Below are 18039 nucleotides of genomic sequence, written 5' to 3'. Positions count from 1 at the left end.
TAAGTTTGCCGGGCTGTCCTAGGATAGCCAAAAAGGCATGCTCATTTCTATTTCTTAAACCTAACTGTGTTCACAGCTGGGTTGGAGAAAAGCCGCAGACTCCCAGGGACTGTCTGAGAGGCTGAGCAAGCTGCTCAGACCAATCTTGGTGCTGCACTCATAGCATAAGATTAGCGTCTGGATTGGGTAGGGAGCCTGATTTTACAGATTCTGCTGGGAGAGCACAAAGGCAGGCGTTGGAGGTAGTGGTGATAGAGCGCGCAGGTCGCCCGACTCTTAGTTTTACCAGATTTCACGCACTTGGGCCCATGACGTGTTTATGACAGTATTTTTATGAATCGGGGGATTTCACACGACACCATCAGCAATTCTATGTGTTTTACCTTAACACTATTACCAGGATACCTGACTTACCACAGGCACCTACTTTCCTGACGGATCAGGAGCTAGCAGTGGACAAAAGATAAGAAAATACTTAATACTCTATACATTTAATTATATCATATACCTTATATAATGACCACAGACACCTGAAGGGTTTTAAGGATTTTTATATATAGAAAGTTTAAAATCAGAAGGACATAAGAATAAGACTGATACAGATTAGAATATCAATAATCAGGATTATAACTATGGTATAACTGTGAATGAGGGCAAGTATCATTGAGAACGAGTTAAAACTATAGGATAAGGGTAACAGGGAACATGCTATTCAATTTTAGACTTATACTAAGGTAGGTCAGAGTCAAAACATTAGTCAGTGATTTGCTAAAGTCCTACAAGTGGTTCAAATGGTCTTAATCTAACTGAAATTCAAACCTAGATTCTAAACACAAGTGAATTTAGATCACACTAATTAAGCAAAACAGTTTCAATAATGTCCTACGGGTAGGGGGAAAAATGGAACAGAACTAATAAACAATAACATGACAATTTTGGAAAAGCAGAGGAAAATAATACGGGCAAGAGTGCTTTATTAAAGAGGAAAGAATAGTGGATAGATAGACGGTCACCCAATCTATATTTACCTAGGACAGGAATGAGGACTAACCCTGGCCACGGGTCAGTTTTGAAAAGGCGGGGACAGGGACCCTCAAGGACTTAGGATGCCAGTATGGGAGCAGGTACAGCTCACGGACAGTCAGGACAGGATACCCCTCAGGATTTGGATCAGGACTGGGCTCACCAAACGGCACGACCAACACCTGCAGCTTCAGATGCAACACCTGCCCTACTCCTTCTCTGCACGGAATCCGCCAATAACCCTGATTGGGTTCTCGAATCTCCCAGCAAAGTGCTTCGCCAGCACTTAAGACTATTTTCCACCCCTTGGAGTTTGTGGAAATTTCGGACAGAGTGCTCCGCAGCTCTCTGTATTAATTCACCTATAGAGCTTGTAGGGTCGGTGACAGGTCAGCTACTCGGACAGGTTGGACAATTTCTCTAGCTAAAACTAGGCTAGTTATACCCTTTTCGGGTCCTAGACCACCCACAAATGTTGCAAGTGACAGGATGCCCAACATTGGATTGGTCAGGAGCGGTGGTTAGGTCATTGTCACCACCTAAAATTCTGGGTTCTCATAATTAATATTTATATTTCAGTACCCACCCCTTACATTCCCGTTCCCATGCCATAGGCAGCAAGGAATACAATAGGACACACAGTAAAGTATCAATTTGTTTCAAGTTCAGGTGCAGCTCGGCTCCTCTCGCTGGGTCATAGTTCAGGTTCTCATGAGCATCTCAGCTTCGGCAGCCAGCTGGCGGGGTTTTGTTTCTGCGCGGTTTGAATTGTCCCTCATCACATGACGGGGGTGCAAGGGGTTTCAAAGATGGAGCGACTCCCCACTCCCAGGCCCACAGATACGCGGTACATGAAAAGTAAGCGAAAACAAATTAGAAACACAGAAAAAATGAATACACTGTACCCCATGAATAGCTGCACTACATTCCTTACTTTATAATATCTATAGCATTAGGATTTTAGGCAAAAATAGACAGCTGTGCAAAAGCAGCAAGAGCAAGCAGAGAGCATGTTTAAAGACAAGCGGCCATTTCAGCAGTAATGCGCATGAGCGAAAATATCCCTCCAGAACTGCGCATCACATGGGTATGACCGACGCATGCGCAGACTGGATTTTGCCAAAGCAGTGATGCTTTAGTATGCAAGCCTCATTATGATTAATAGACACATAGGCAAGCATCTCTGGGACACCCGCGTGTACTGAAAAAGTGTGATATTAATGACAAACAGGATTGGTTAATACTATTTCAGGTTAAATGAGGTTCTTGAATGTGAGCAAGGCGCTTTACGTGCAAATCCTTGCTCCATCAACCCCTTCATTGATGATATTTACTATCATCACTATTAATGGAAACAGATGCCAACTTCCTTTCTCACATCTCACTCATTTCAATCTCGACAAATTTGTTGTTGAGCCTCTTCTCAGCATCCTTATTAGGATGAAAATTCTTAGCTTTTTCTATATCTTGTTTCTTAATTCCTCTAATTCCAGCTCATCAACATTTCGTTTCACTCCCCTCTTGTTTACTGTGTACTTCTTTCGGCATTGTTGGCATTTACAGCAAATTATTATAATAAACACAATCAAACTTATTCCAGCTATTGGCATCAGTATTTTCCCAACAAGACTTCGACCTATGTTAGAAAACCAACTACCTACAGAAGAGAGACCATCAGTTAGTCTCTTCCAGGTACTATCAACCTCCAGTGGTTTGAGTTCTTTTTCCAAATTAGTTATGTTTCGCACATATTTCTTAATTTCTACGCTTTTATCAGGAATGTAAGTGCAACAATGTTGCACCTTCAGCATCCTTCAGACTCCGCCCTCTTTTGCCAATAAGGTATCAAGAGCAAGTCTATTCTGTAAAACCATTGATCTGATCGCAACCATTTCAGTATTGACCAGCAGGAATCCAGCAGCAGTGTCAGTTGATAACCGATCCACTACTGTTGATAATTTGCAAATACGGTGAGTATTCAGAACCACTCCCACTCCAGGTATTAGTGTACTAAATATATCACCTATAATTTCTCCTACACTTTCTCGTCTACTACGTACTAAACCATTAGTATTTTCATTGCTTCCAGCGGCGTTGTTCACATGGTATATTTTCGGGAAGACAATGCCAATATAGTAGCTTCCATACCAGTGATCCGGCAATTTGAAATAGGCCTTGTTTCTGCATATATAATACAATTCGGGAAACATAGGTTCTGACCCATTTTTGAAACCCCAACCTCCAATTACCTTGTAATTATGTTCGCATTCACTGGAACCGATGAATACATTGTTATAATAACTAGTCTTTTTTCTATGAAGACAGAGTTTCCCTTTTCGTACGAAATCCAGCAACAGTGCAGGATTAGCTTCGCCATTTGAGGTGCTTTCCATGTTTTCAGCCCATTTAGGAGTTTTCTGTTTCTTATCATTTGCCTTTCTCTGGAAACTCTCCCTTCTCTTTTCTGCCATTTTCAAGAACATTTTCTCCTATTCATGTAATGAACAAGTTAAATTATCTCTGTGTGCTTCATTTAAATCTATGTCGCCTATAGTCAGGAAGTATTCTCCCATGTAAAGAGTCACTTCGCTCCTAACATGTACAATGTTCAGGTTTCTCCGAATAGGAAGTTCAGAAAAGATTATGTCAGTGTTTGAATAGTAGTACTGTAAGGTACTTCTGTAAAATAAGCTTGCTAATATACTACAGGAAATTCCATAGGTCAGGGGTAGATGGTGATAGGTCACACCTTCAGCTACAGAAGTAGGTAGCTTCATGCAGACATAACACTCTTCTATTTCCATAGCTTCTACATAGTGCACTAAAAGATTTGCAAAGACATTTAAATGTGTTCTGTTTTTAATTCTGTGAAAATGTAGTCCTTTCTCATCTGATGCATCTAAGTCAGGTCGGGTTTGTTTCATGCTAACTGTATTCTCATGTCTTTCTATACTTCATGGTGTTTCTTCAGTTTGTACAACTTCTGTGTCAGGCGTCATTGATTTAGTAGGGTACAAGTTAGTATCTTTACTTATCATAAAAGGTATAAAGACTGTTAGTCCTATCCATACTATCAGTACTATTGCTACGCTACATAAGCATATTTTACAGCATGTTTTAGAACAGTTTCCTCTAGGTCTTCCATTCACATTTGAATCAGACATTGTGACTCACAAGAAGCTTTCCAACCCCTCTTTGTAACTTTACACAAGAGGCTTACACAGTTTTACTTTTAGGTTGGGTCTTCTTCTTCAGAACTCTGATCAGCAATCGAATCTTGGTCACTTTTGTCGCTTATTTCAGGATCATCAATTTTCTCCAATACCAGATAAGTCCATTCAGGACTCCGATAAATTTTGTTTTGTCTCTTTATTCTGGTACTGCGTCTGTTTGGCTGAGTTCCTACTCTCTGTCTTTCACTGGAAGCTCTTTTTCGGTCTTCTAATTTCTCCTCTACAGTCTTTAATCTCAGTTTCAGTCTTTTTATGTATCTGGGTTCCCTTTTCCTCTTGAGCCTTTTAGCTGTCTCTGTAGTTTGGCCCTCCTCACGTGCCCTTTTATTCTCATTCAGTTGTGGCACTGTTTCTTTGTCGGTATCTTTTTCCGTTCCTGTCTGACTAGTCCCAGGTCTTTCTTCAGTTTCTTCTGCCTGCTTTCTAAGCTGGCCTTGTTCAGGTAAATTTTGAATTTGGCTTTGAGTTTCAGCTGTTTCAGGCTCTGCCTCCTGAACACGTTCGTCTATTTCTATCTGTTCCTGTTCATGCACTTCAAACCCTTGATTTTCTTCCGCATGAACTTCAGCCCTGATTACTATCTGTCCCTTTTCAGTTTCTGGAGTCTTTGGAGGAGTGTCGATAACTTGGTCTGTCCCTGCTTGACCTATTTCCTGATCAGGTCTGATGTGATTCTCGATAACCTGATCTTCTCCTTCTACTCCTGTCTCATCCTCACTATCCCACTCTCTATCTAAGTAGGAATATTTTCTGGTTCTTATTGGATCAAGAATCAGATTGTCTGCTGGGAACCCTTCGTCTTGACTGGTGCTCGGTAGTTCGATATCAGCTAGTTCCGGACCCTCATCTGGAGTCTCCTCAGCTGCACCACCTTCAGCTTCAGTCGCTTCTTCTCCGGTTACCCTCTTGGTATGGCTGGCATGAATCCACTTTGGCACGCCTGCGGACTTCACGGCAGTGGTAGTCACAAGGATCACTTGCCTCGGTTTTCCCCACTTTGGTGCAAAGCAACTCTTCCGGGTGTGTTTCTTCAACACAACCCAATCTCCAGGTTTCAGTTTATGGGCTGGAGTTGTTGGCCATTCGACAGCAGTTTCCCCAATCTGGTGAGAGATAGAAAGCACTTGGTCACCCAGCTGCTTGCAGTATTCTAGTACCAAATCATCAGAAATACTAAGCAGTTTGTGTCCAGGTACCCATGCCTGTCGCATCACTCTTCCCATTAGTACTTCATGGGGGCTCAGGCCTGTCTTTCGGTTTGGAATGCTTCTCAATCCCATCAGGACAAGGGGTAAAGCTTCTATCCAGTTCAATCTTGTAGAGTTACACATTTTTGCCAATCTTGATTTTAGAGTGCCATTCACCTGTTTGACTACTCCAGAAGCCTCTGGATGATATGCACAGTGCAGCTTTGGCTCAATTTTGAATGCTTTATAGAGTTCTTCTAGGATTTAGTTGGCAAAATGCCCACCTCTGTCTGTTTCAATTGTTTCTGGAAAACCATACCTAGGTATTAGCTCCCTGAGCAATAATTTAGCTACAGTAATGGCATCATTTTTCTTTGCTGGGTAGGCGTCCACCCATCTTGAGAATAGGCAGACTATAACTAGGACATACCTATATCCTTTGCACATGGGCAACTGAATAAAGTCCGCCTGCATTCTGATAAAGGGACCTTCTGCCTTTCCAATTGTACTGTGATCCACTACTGTTCTTTTCCCTGGGTTAAATTGCTGACAAACCAAGCACCTCTGGCAAAGTGTCTCTGCAATGTTCCTGAATTTCGAATTGTAAAACACTCCTTGGAACATACGGCACATCGCATCTCTCCCTATGTGTGTATCTCCATGTATCATCCTGGCCATTGGAGCAACCATGCTGTCTGGTAATACAGGTATGCCATCCTTATTAACCGTAACACCATCCCTGTCCCTAGGATGACATCCATCTGCCTCCCATCTCTCTTTTTCCTCCTCCTCTGCTGCTTGCTGCAACTCTTTCAGTTTCCTCCAAGCAGATACATTCTCAAATACCATAAGTTGGCAGCTGTTTCCGCCTCCCCATAATTGAATTTTTAGGGACATTTTGTATCGGGCACAATATTGGGCAATTTGGTCAGCATATCGATTTCCGGATGTCACATAGTCGTTGCCAGATTTGTGAGCAGCACATTTGACCACCGCCAATTCTTTGGGTAACTGGATTGCTTCCAGTAGGATTTGTAACACTTTTCCATTTCTGATAGGGGTACCTGAGGAAGTCATGAATTCACTTTGCAACCATAGCTGGCTGAAGTCATTAACAACCCCGTAACCGTATTGGCTGTCAGTGTATATGGTTACTCTCTTGTTTTTCCCTTGTCTGCAAGCTCTTGCTAATGCAGTTAATTCAGCTACTTGGGCAGATTTTATTTCACATAAGTAGGATGCCTCTAGGGTCGTTTCTAGTGTGACTACGGCATAGGCATCACTCAACCCTCCATCCTCATGCCTCAAGCAGGAGCCATCCACAAACATCACAAGGTCTTCTACAGGTAAGGCTGTTTCTTTTATATCAGGGCGTGGCTTGGTGCTAAATTCAGTTAAGTCAATGCAGTTTTGTTCAATTTCACCCTCTATTTCTGCATTTTGGGTGAGGGGTAACAAGGTTGCAGGGTTTGAAATATTACATCGGGAAATTATCACATTTTCTGCACCAATAAGAATTCTCTCATACTTAGTCAGCCCACTGGGTGTGAGATACTGGGTTTTCGTTCGGGTCAGCAGAATCACAGCTGAATGTGGACATATACTGTTACAGGATGTCCTATAACAATGTTTTCACTCTGCTCTAGGCTAGTGCATGTTGCAGCTACTGCCTTCAGGCATCCAGGTAATCCAGCAGCCACTGGATCTAGAGTAGCCGAAAAATAGGCCACTGGATGCCTGGTCAGACCATGTTCTTGTGTTAGGACCAAGAGTGCACAATTGTCTCAGGTATCACAGGACAATTCAAAGTTCTTGGAATAATCAGGCATTCCTAATGCAGGAGCTGAACATAGACAGTTCCGCAATTTTATCCATGCTGTCATGCTTTCGTCATCCCACGTGACTGGATCTTGTACTCCTTTCTTGGCCATTTTTATCAATGGTTTGGCTAAAACAGCAATTCCCACAATCCACTGTCTGCAGTATCCTACAACTCCTAGGAACATTCTGACTTCTTTCTGGGTTCTAGGTAAATCCATATCTCGAATTATTCTAATTCTTTCTGAAGTGACCCTTCGGATACCTTTTTCTATCTGGTGCCCCAGATATTTCACTGAGTTTTTACAGAACTGCAATTTGTCAGGTGACACCTTATGTCCTCCCTTGCCTAGATGATTCAATAAGGCAATGGTATCAGTAACACAGTCGTTTCGACTTTTAGACGCCACCAGGAGGTCGTCTATGTACTGGACCAAAACTGATTCTTTTGGCAGAATTAGTGATTCAAGGCATCTTTTTAGAATCTGATTGAAAATCGAAGGACTCTCTGTGTACCCCTGGGGGACACGATTCCAAACGTAGACATGACTGTCGAATTCAAATGAGAAAAGAAATTTGCTGTCTGGGTGCAATGGGATGGAAAAGAATGCGTGACATAAGTCAATAACGGTAAACCATTCCGCATTCCATGGGATCTGGTACAAAATCACTGCAGGGTTTTGCACAATGGGACAGCAAGGTACAACAATCTGGTTTACCTTTCGCAGGTCCTGCACTACCCTGTACTTTCCGCTAGGCTTTTTATTTCCAATTATGGGTGAATTACAAGGACTGCTCATTACTTCCTGTATTATGTTTGACTCTAGCAACCTTTTTACTTCAATAGCAACTCCTGCTTTTACTTCTGCACTCATTTTGTACTGTCTGGTTTTTGGGTAAATAGCATTTGTCTTAATGACTATTTTAACTGGGTCTACATTTGTCATTAATCCCACATCTTTTCCCGTGAAATCCCACACATCAGGTATCACTTTTTGTTGGAGCTCTTCTGGTAAGTCCTGTATTGTCAGTGTCTTAATTTCTGTGTCAGGCCTCAGTAACATCAATTTGTACATGCCATCTTCGTCTGGGGTCTGAATTTCAACGCCTTTTGGTGTGCAAAAGATGGTGCAGTCCATTTTGCACAACAAATCAGAGTCCCAGACAACAAATCTGTGCATTTCTTTGAAGTTCCCTATAGAAACCTCCATGGGTTCAGTTACAGGAGTACTTATTATCTGATTTGACACACCCACTACTTGGATGGCTTCTCCCAAGAGGGGTAGGTTTGGAACGTCCACTGTTCTCACAGTAGAACGGGTAGCACCAGTGTTCAACAGAAAGGTGACGTCATTTCCTTCAACCTTTCCTTCAATGTATGGCCCTGTCTGGTCTACCGGTAAGGAGGCGCCAAGCATGCACTCCTCGTCCTCCCCTCTCAGGCCCCGTTAGTATGGTTTGTCACAGAAAAATGTATCATTTAACAGGAATTGCGAAGTTGCAGCATTTCCTTCATCCCCTCTTTCCCAAACCTCGATCCCCTCATTCTGCTGGGTCTGATTCTTATAATTAGGTCTAGGAACTCGAGGCAACGGATGCTGTTTTACCTGTTGCTGGTTCTTTCATGGCCCCTCTTTCTGCACCTGTGGATTTGAACAATTTATGGGGGCATTACCAGCCTGCAAATTTGGACACTCGTCTCTCCAGGCCCTATCTGACTGCACCCGTGGCAGGGGAATTTCTTCTTGGCCTCTTCTTTACTCATTTTTACTCGGGGCTTCCCTCCTCCCCCAGAAGTAGTGTTTTGAGCATTATTATTCATCTTACTTAACTGTTTCTCTTGTTGTTCTGCCAATTTTACTTGTGCCCACATGACCTTCTACTTTAGGGCTTTTCTTTTGTTCTCCAGCTCATCCTCACAGTACTTTGCGTACTTGAGGACCTCATCTATGGGTTTACCCTGCCAACAGATTTTATTATCTCTGATCCATTGGGATATTTCAGGTCTCAAACCCAACACAAATCGATAAATGAAATGGGTCATATCCTTCATTTCAATATTATCGATTCCACTGTAAGTTTTGAATACCTGCAGCAACCGTTCATAATAGGAGTGCACTGTTTCATCGCGGTTTTGGGTAGTTCTATCTATTCGGGTCCAATCGGTTTCTTTTGCTGGCACTTTTTCTTTTAGGTATTGTATGACTTTATCATACTTCCTCATTACGTCTGGTGAAGGAGCTCCAGTTTTGGAGTCTCTCTCATATTCTTCACTTGGCACAATCAACTGAAATTTTACATTCTGTCCACAAGTCTACAGGAACTACAATGTAAAAGAACCCATCCAGGTCCTTTAGGAGACACTTTAGGACCTTCACGAATCGCTCAACCTGTCGATACCACTCTACTGGTTTCTCTCTTAATTTTGGAAAGTCATTTGTAAAAGATACAATATCCTGTAGGGACCATGGGACATGTACATATTTCCCACCCGGTACTTCTCTCATTGGATACAGGTTTTCTGCTTTGCCCACTTCTTTTAGTACATATTCTGAAGTTTTTGGTTTGGCCCTACTGTCCTCCTTTTTCTTTGCCCACCTGGTTTTCCACTTGTCTAGATCTCCCCATTTCTGTACTATGTTCAGTAATTCCTTTATCTGGATTTTCTTCCCTGACACATTCATGTTTTCCAAATCCTTGTCTGAAAATTCTACTCTGTAGGGTTTTTGTAGTACTTTAGATCGACTAACATCTATTCCCATATTTGCAGCTGGGTCCATTAATTTTTCATGGAACACTCTAGTGTTCCGGGTAAGGCTTTTGCATAGGAACAGCAATTCTTCTTCATCAAAGGTATTTAACCTGTCTAATCCCACATTCCCAGCCGTTAGTTCCTCCAGCTCTATTCTTAACTTGTATATGTCTAATGGTTTGGCCTGGGGAGTTTCCTTTTCTAATTCTCGGGTCCACCGATCCAGTTCCTCCGGAGTCACTACCGTGGCACTCCGAGTTCCTGAAGCTGTTTCAATTAGGATTTCCTTTGGCTTGGTCTGATGACCTGACCGCTGTGCACTGGTTCCGGGTTCCCTTATGGGCAGATCCATTAGGGAAATCACAGACTCACATTCACTTGCCTGATCATCAACTATGAGTGGTTCTTTTCTTGGTGGGGCTACAATAGGTGTAATAACGGGGGTACTTGGACTAGCCTGTCTATCTCCATAAAGGGGAACAACAGGACCAATAGTCACTGGGATTGTTATGGCGTCAGGACTGGGATTTATCTGAGCTATGGTCTGAATTATTTCATTCCGCTATTTAATCAGTGCTTCTCTTTCTCGTTTATGCAAACCCCTTTCCATAAAGTTGTCATGTATTACTTTGGGTACTAATGGAGGGTATATACTTGGGGCAGTTGGGATTGCTAACCCTGGTCTGACTTCACCAAAAGGTTGGTAATTTGGGACCGCTGTGCTAGGTCTGCAAAATTCTTCACTATCACTGGGTTTGGTACCAGTACCAACTACATCTGTCTCACTGGCCCTCCTACTTCTAGGGTGTCGGAAAAACAGATTCTTTGAGCTTAGGGGTCCTGAGTCTTCAGCATAAGGAGGTGGATTTTTCATTAATAAATCCTCCAGGTACTCATCCTCCGAGTCCCCCATAGCCATCAAGTGTTGGGATTTCTCTGTCCTCTTTCCTCCCTCTGGTTCAGTTACCCCAAACATTGGAAACAGTCCCTCAACCATCATATTCTGCCTCCACTGTTTCATCTTTTTCTCTTTTGTTTCCCTCTGCACTTTAGGATACCATTTACTCACTCCTTTATCCATTCGGGGTCTGTCTCGCTCTAGAGCCTCAATCTCCCATTCCTCTAAGGCTTCATATTGCGTTAATCTGGGTCGGGGGTGTGGTTCATTCGTTCGGGTCCTCAAGTTAAACAGGATTCTACCATTAAAGGTACCATCAAGGGGAAATGCTAGGACTCCGTTATCTTCAGTATACTTTACCCAATTTTCTAACCATACACAGGTATGATACCCTTTGTCAAACATCATAAATGATGCAGGAGTATTAGGTGGTGGAATGATTACACCTTCTCTAGTTCTAATGGGTTTGTCTTTCTTGAAATAATTCCTAACTTTTTCGGCAAATGACAATTTTCTCTTTCCTCCGTACATATTGTAAGGTCTACCTCTTAGCATCTGCTCCTTATGAAAACCTAGATTTTTCGGATTAGGTAAGAATTCAGGATACCACATACACCTCTCCAAACTATCTTCAAGCTCGGATTGATTAAGTTTGTTTACTTTAGTGCTTCCAATGCTAGCAGGTCTTTTAATTTACAGCAACCTATCAGCACCGAGGTTGCAAACACTCTCGACCAATGGGTGCGCGGCCCCTTCGTGAGACGCCTTCTTCGGCGCTCACCCCTCCCTTACAATTCTCAGCTTTGCTACACACCCGCTGGCTCAACCAATACCAGCGCGGCACGGAGTGACGTCAGTGCAGCCTTGCGACCGACTCCCTCCTTCACAAGGTAACGGAAACTTTGAATTTTTCTTAAAGTGCAAGTGCTCACTTTAGTTAACAACGTATAACATTCGCCGCTGTGCTTGAGGGTTTTAAAAAGAATAAGGGTTTTTCTCTTACTGCAAGTAAACCACTTCTGTCTACTTTTCATTCACTACGGATAGATTTCTCCTGCATATCCCATCACACAAGCATTAGAGAACCTGCTACTCCTTTGACTCATCCACTTCTTTCCGGGATATATACTAAGTCAAACTTTCACCAGCGAACTCCTCTGCTGTCACTCAAGCTCCGAAGAACCTATTACTCCTTCCGCACGTGACCCTTACCAGGTGATATCACAACGGGAGTTTCAACAGGGTACTTGTAGCTATCATTTATTCAATAATTCAATCAAGAAAATCCTAATTAGCGCTTCCAGTTCTGCCTAACCATGCACTAATCTCCCTCCTAGCCAGTGACCTCACCACTTGCTTTTCTATTTCCCCGGGGATTCCCACAACATGAAACAATCACGAACAATTATGTTAATTACATGCAATAATATAGCAGGAATTCATGAAAAAAAATTGGAACCTTTTATAACATTTAAATGCAATAACAAAACTTATTTTAGCAGCAATACATTTTAGCAGCACATTTTTATTTTTTCACAGTTCCTAAAACTATCTTATCTACTTATCTTAACTAGTCCTAACCATCTATCTGCTGAATCACTGACAGAATTTAGATTTCACAAAAATCGACCTACAATAACATCGAGTCTCAAACATCGATATCACTAATATCGACTCCCTATACTTTACATACAAATTACAAAAATATCGATCACACAATATCGATGCTCAAAAATATTGACTACACAAATATCGTTATCATTATTTTCGACTACCATAATATCGACACTCAATACTACATATAGCACGCTACAAAAATGTCGAAAACTAAAATATCGATAACACTAATTTCGTCTACCTAAAAATATCGATAGCTTAAAAATACTCTTTTTTTGATGTATAACCCCAAAACATCTACACTCTTAGTAATACACACATTTTTTAATACTTCACTAATTTATCTTACTATTATTAAATAACATTTTCATTTACTTACATTTTTTTTGTTTCTTACTAACGATATTTTTATATACACTCATTGTAAACATACATTATTTTATAGATTGTACTAATTATAAAAATACAATATTTAATTACAACGGTTTTTTACTACATACATACATCTTTTCTCTTTCTCTATATAAACAATTAAATCACATATAAGTACATTTTTTTACTTAAAAAAATTCAAACTAACCAATAGTAACTCTTCTTTACATATGTGACCAATCAGATTGCAAACCTAATTACACATACCCTATATAAACCAGTCACAAACATCCATACAACCTGCAGGGAAGATTCTACGTGACCACATACTGCCAGTTTTGGGAGCAACATCTATATTCTTCTGTGCAATAAAAAATTGTCTTTTGACGTTCTCTAATATGTTTCTTCTGCTTTAACTCATAATACATGTGTGATCCCAGGTTCTTTTCACCAAATAAGTAACAATGCTTTATAAAAAGTGTCTATTTTTTTCCAACATATAAACACATTGGTAATTTTGTGAAACTTTCTCTCTAAACAGACCTCAAAAGAACTGAAAACAGATAATTCACATCCAAGAACAAACATTCTGCAACAACTCAAAATCTCTTGGTAAGTACAAAAGTGAAACATAACAAGTCATTATAAGCTCTATAGAATATACAATAACAATAGTTGACTCTTTTAATACTTCAGTTAGTATTGTCTTTACTTCTCAGAAAGGAAAGTTTTTATTATGCTATATGGGCTACACTTATACTCAGGAAAAACAAAAAGACCTTAAAGTGAACTGGAAATGTACTAAATATTACTCGAATAAATGCTATGGGCGTGCTACAACCAGGGAAACTAGTGTTATTTATAGTACAGAACATAACCATCCACCAAACATCTCGGAAATCGAAGTGAGATCCACTCTCGAGAATATCAAAGAATTAAGTAGCACATCTGACCTACCAAGCAGCGTAATTCTGAAAGAATTACTACCTAAAGTACCCAGAGAAGCAAGAGGTCAGTTACCATCAATTGCTTCAATAAAAGAACAATAGCAAGGACAAAAAAAGCAAGTTGACCCAATATACCAATTCCTAGAACTTTTGAGGAAGTCATAATTCCACCTGAACTTGTAATCACTCATAATGACGAACCATTTATCTTTTATGATAATCATAGCAAAGACAGAAGAATAATCATGTTTGCGACAAATAACAACATTAAAAAATTGAAAGAAAGTGCTACTTGGATGATGGATGGAACTTTTTCTATATGCCCAAAACCTTTCTACCAATTGTACACAATTCATGGGCAATATCATAATACCTGTATCCCATTCATATACTGTTTGTTACCGAAAAAAACAAGCCACAACTTATACAGAAATTTTGCAAAAAATAAAAGAACAAACATCTGACTATTTCCCATTGAAAATAATCATAGACTTCGAACAAGCTATGATTAATTCTATTTTGAAAACTTACCCACACACATCCATTCAAGGATGTTATTTCATTTCAATCAATGTCTCTGGAGACATTTCCAAAAATCTGCCCTTAGTGTTGAGTATGCAACAAATATAACTTTTGCATACCAAATTAAACATCTCATTGCTCTGGCATATGTACCAATAACTGACGTGGCCGAACATTACAATCTATTAATTGAAAGTCCTTTCTACACCCAAAATGAGCAAAGACTTGCCCCACTTTTAGATTACTTTGAGGACAACTGGGTAGGGAGACTACATAGGTCAGGCCACAGACGCCAGCCTAAATTTTTAATTCCCTGGTGGAATGTATATCTACCAACGCTGAACCAAGAGGCTAAAACAAACAATGCTGTTGAAGGTTGGCACAATGCCTTCCTCTCTTCTACTGGACGTACAACACCCACATTACACAAACTACTCACAGCTATCCAAAAAGAGCAAAGCTTTCAGGAACTACGAATGGAGCAATCTGTCATACAATTAAACCAAAACTCTCTGGACAAACTGCTCAAATGTATCTATATCTTCAACAGCAAGTCCAACTCTATCCTACAACAAGAGGACTCGAATATCTAAAAATGATAGCTAAAACATTAAACTAATTGTAATAAGTAAATAAATGTATCAACATCGGGCAATATCCTTAATATGACACCACACGTATTATAATATAACAAATCATTATTTATTTAGTCTAATTTATTTCTAATCACAATTATAAATAGACTAAATAAGTATGTCATTATATCAAAAATATTTCATTTTAATACTGTTCCCATCCAAATAAAATAATATAAATGAATAACTTACCTTTAAATACAGCATCATAACGATTAATCCTTTACCAACAATATAGTGTGTAAATCTCAAAGACCTAATCAAACAAAGCATTAAATATTTTGCAATTAACTGTGCTAAATGTATCCATCATCCAAATAAAACGACTCTTGAAATGCCTTTGAAAATGACGACTATAATCTTAAAAATGTGAGAAAGGTTTCAGGGAACTCAAAAAATAAAGGGAGAATGTTATACATCTCCGTTCTAACAACTGTAACACACTTCCATTGCTAAAAAAAATCAGTAATCGGAAACGGAAATAGCTGTTTCAAAATACGATAAAAAAAATCATTAAACAATCCCACCAACATAACACCAACGAATATAGCATATTATATAAACATAACATCCCAACTTTTTAAATTTAAAATTAAATCATACAACAGACTCACTAACTCCAACTACTTGAAATACCACAAAGCCTCGATAACGGAAATACGTATTGAGTGCACTCCATAATATCTAAATAGTCGTACTTTAATTACCAACCCCTAAATAACAAAGGACTACCTTTAAAATTTAGTTAAAAGACTTTAAAAATATAAAACTAGAATCTTACCTACTCAAACGTGAACCTGCTTCCAACCGCGACTTTCCCTTTTCCAAAATAACGCAAAAAGACTAAGAGCGGTTACAAAATAAAAGACCCGATTTATATCTAACTGTGAAAAGTACTACTATAAATGTCCATATTTTTTAATATATATGTTTAGAAATAATTTATAATGTACAAAAATTGTATGCTACATTGTGAGATATATATATTATTTTTCAAAATATTATTGTATATTTTACATACTTGTAATATTTATTACATTAAGTATTAAAATATTTTAATATTTAATGTAATATTTATTAAAATAAGTATATTGTAAAATGTGTAATATAGTATTTGTTTGTGATGTATAACTTTTTTACAATATGACTAATATGTGTACATTATTATTATTAAAACTAATTTATTAATAATAATAATTATACATATAAATATTGTATACTTAAAAGAATCCGTGATTATGATCTAAATGTTCTGATCAAGATTCTTAATATTTTATTATACCTTTAAAGATGTTCATTTGTTATTATCATCATCTGTAGAGCACTATATTTTATTTAAAAATGTGAATAATTTTTTTAATAACACATGTTTAATGTTTTATTAAGAATTCATAATTTTAATATGTATGTATAGTATCATACATTGCATAATGTTAACTAACCTTTTTTTCTCTATACATTAAAAGTACTTTTCGAAACAACTACTCAAAAATGTGATTTTTCAATGTACATTTTCCTTATATTTTGTATTAATTATACTAAACATTGCTTTATAAAAATTATATCTTGTCGTTATTTTCAAATGTTTAATAAATAAATTTGTTTTCAAAAACAAATGTGTAATTATTTTCTTATACCTATAGCAAAATAAATTCTATGTCTTTTTCAAAAGCTTTACAAATGTAATGTTCCATCTATTTCTATATACCACATGTACATACTAAACACTGAACCTATATAAGTTATTATTCATACACCCATCTACATATAATGTAAATAGGTGAAGGACACAGAATTATTTAATTTACTATTCCTTCTCCAATCACCATTTAATTTAGGTAAGTGCTGGACACAGAACCTATTTAATTTACAATTCCAACTCCAATCAACATTTAATTAGGGTAAGTGCTGGACACAGAACCTATTTAATTTACTATTCCAACTCCAATCACCATTTAATTAGGGTAGGTGCTGGACACAGAAGCTATTTAATGTACTATTCCAACTCCAATCACCATTTAATTAGGGTAAGTGCTGGACACAGAACCTATTTAATTTACTATTCCAACTCCAATCACCATTTAATTAGGGTAAGTGCTGGACACTAAACCTTAATAATTTAGTATTCCAACTCCAATCACCATTTAATTAGGGTAAGTGCTGGACACAGAACCTATATAATTTACTATTCCAACTCCAATCACCATTTAATTAGGGTAAGTGCTGGACACAGAACCTATTTAATTTACTATTCCAACTCCAATCACCATTTAATTTGGGTAAGTGCTGGACACTAAACCTTAATATTTTACTATTCCAACTCCAATCACCATTTTATTTGGGCAAGTGCTGGACACTAAACCTTAATAATTTACTATTCCAACTCCAATAACCATTTAATTTGGTTAAGTGCTGCACACTAAACCGTAATAATTTACTATTCCAACTCCAATCACCATTTAATTAGGGTAAGTGCTGGACACTAAACCTTAATAATTTAGTATTCCAACTCCAATCACCATTTAATTAGGGTAAGTGCTGGACACAGAACCTATATAATTTACTATTCCAACTCCAATCACCATTTTATTAGGGTAAGTGCTGGACACAGAACCTATTTAATTTACTATTCCAACTCTCAATCACCATTTAATTTGGGTAAGTGCTGGACACTAAACCTTAATAATTTACTATTCCAACTCCAATCACCATTTTATTTGGGTAAGTGCTGGTCACTAAACCTTAATAATTTACTATTCCAACTCCAAACACCATTTAATTTGGTTAAGTGCTGCACACTAAACCTTAATAATTTACTATTCCAACTCCAATCACCATTTAATTTGGGTAAGTGCTGCACACTAAACCTTAATAATTTACCATTCCAAATCCAATCACCATTTAATTTGGGTAAGTGCTGGACACTAAACCATAATAATTTACTATTCCAACTCCAATCACCTTTTAATTAGGGTAAGTGCTGGACACAGAACCTTTTTAAATTACTATTCCAACTCCAATCACCATTTAATTAG

This window comes from Lissotriton vulgaris, chromosome 4_1 (assembly GCF_964263255.1).
Source record: "Lissotriton vulgaris chromosome 4_1, aLisVul1.2, whole genome shotgun sequence".
Lineage (NCBI taxonomy): Eukaryota > Metazoa > Chordata > Amphibia > Caudata > Salamandridae > Lissotriton > Lissotriton vulgaris.
Note: the sequence above shows the minus strand (reverse complement) of the source record.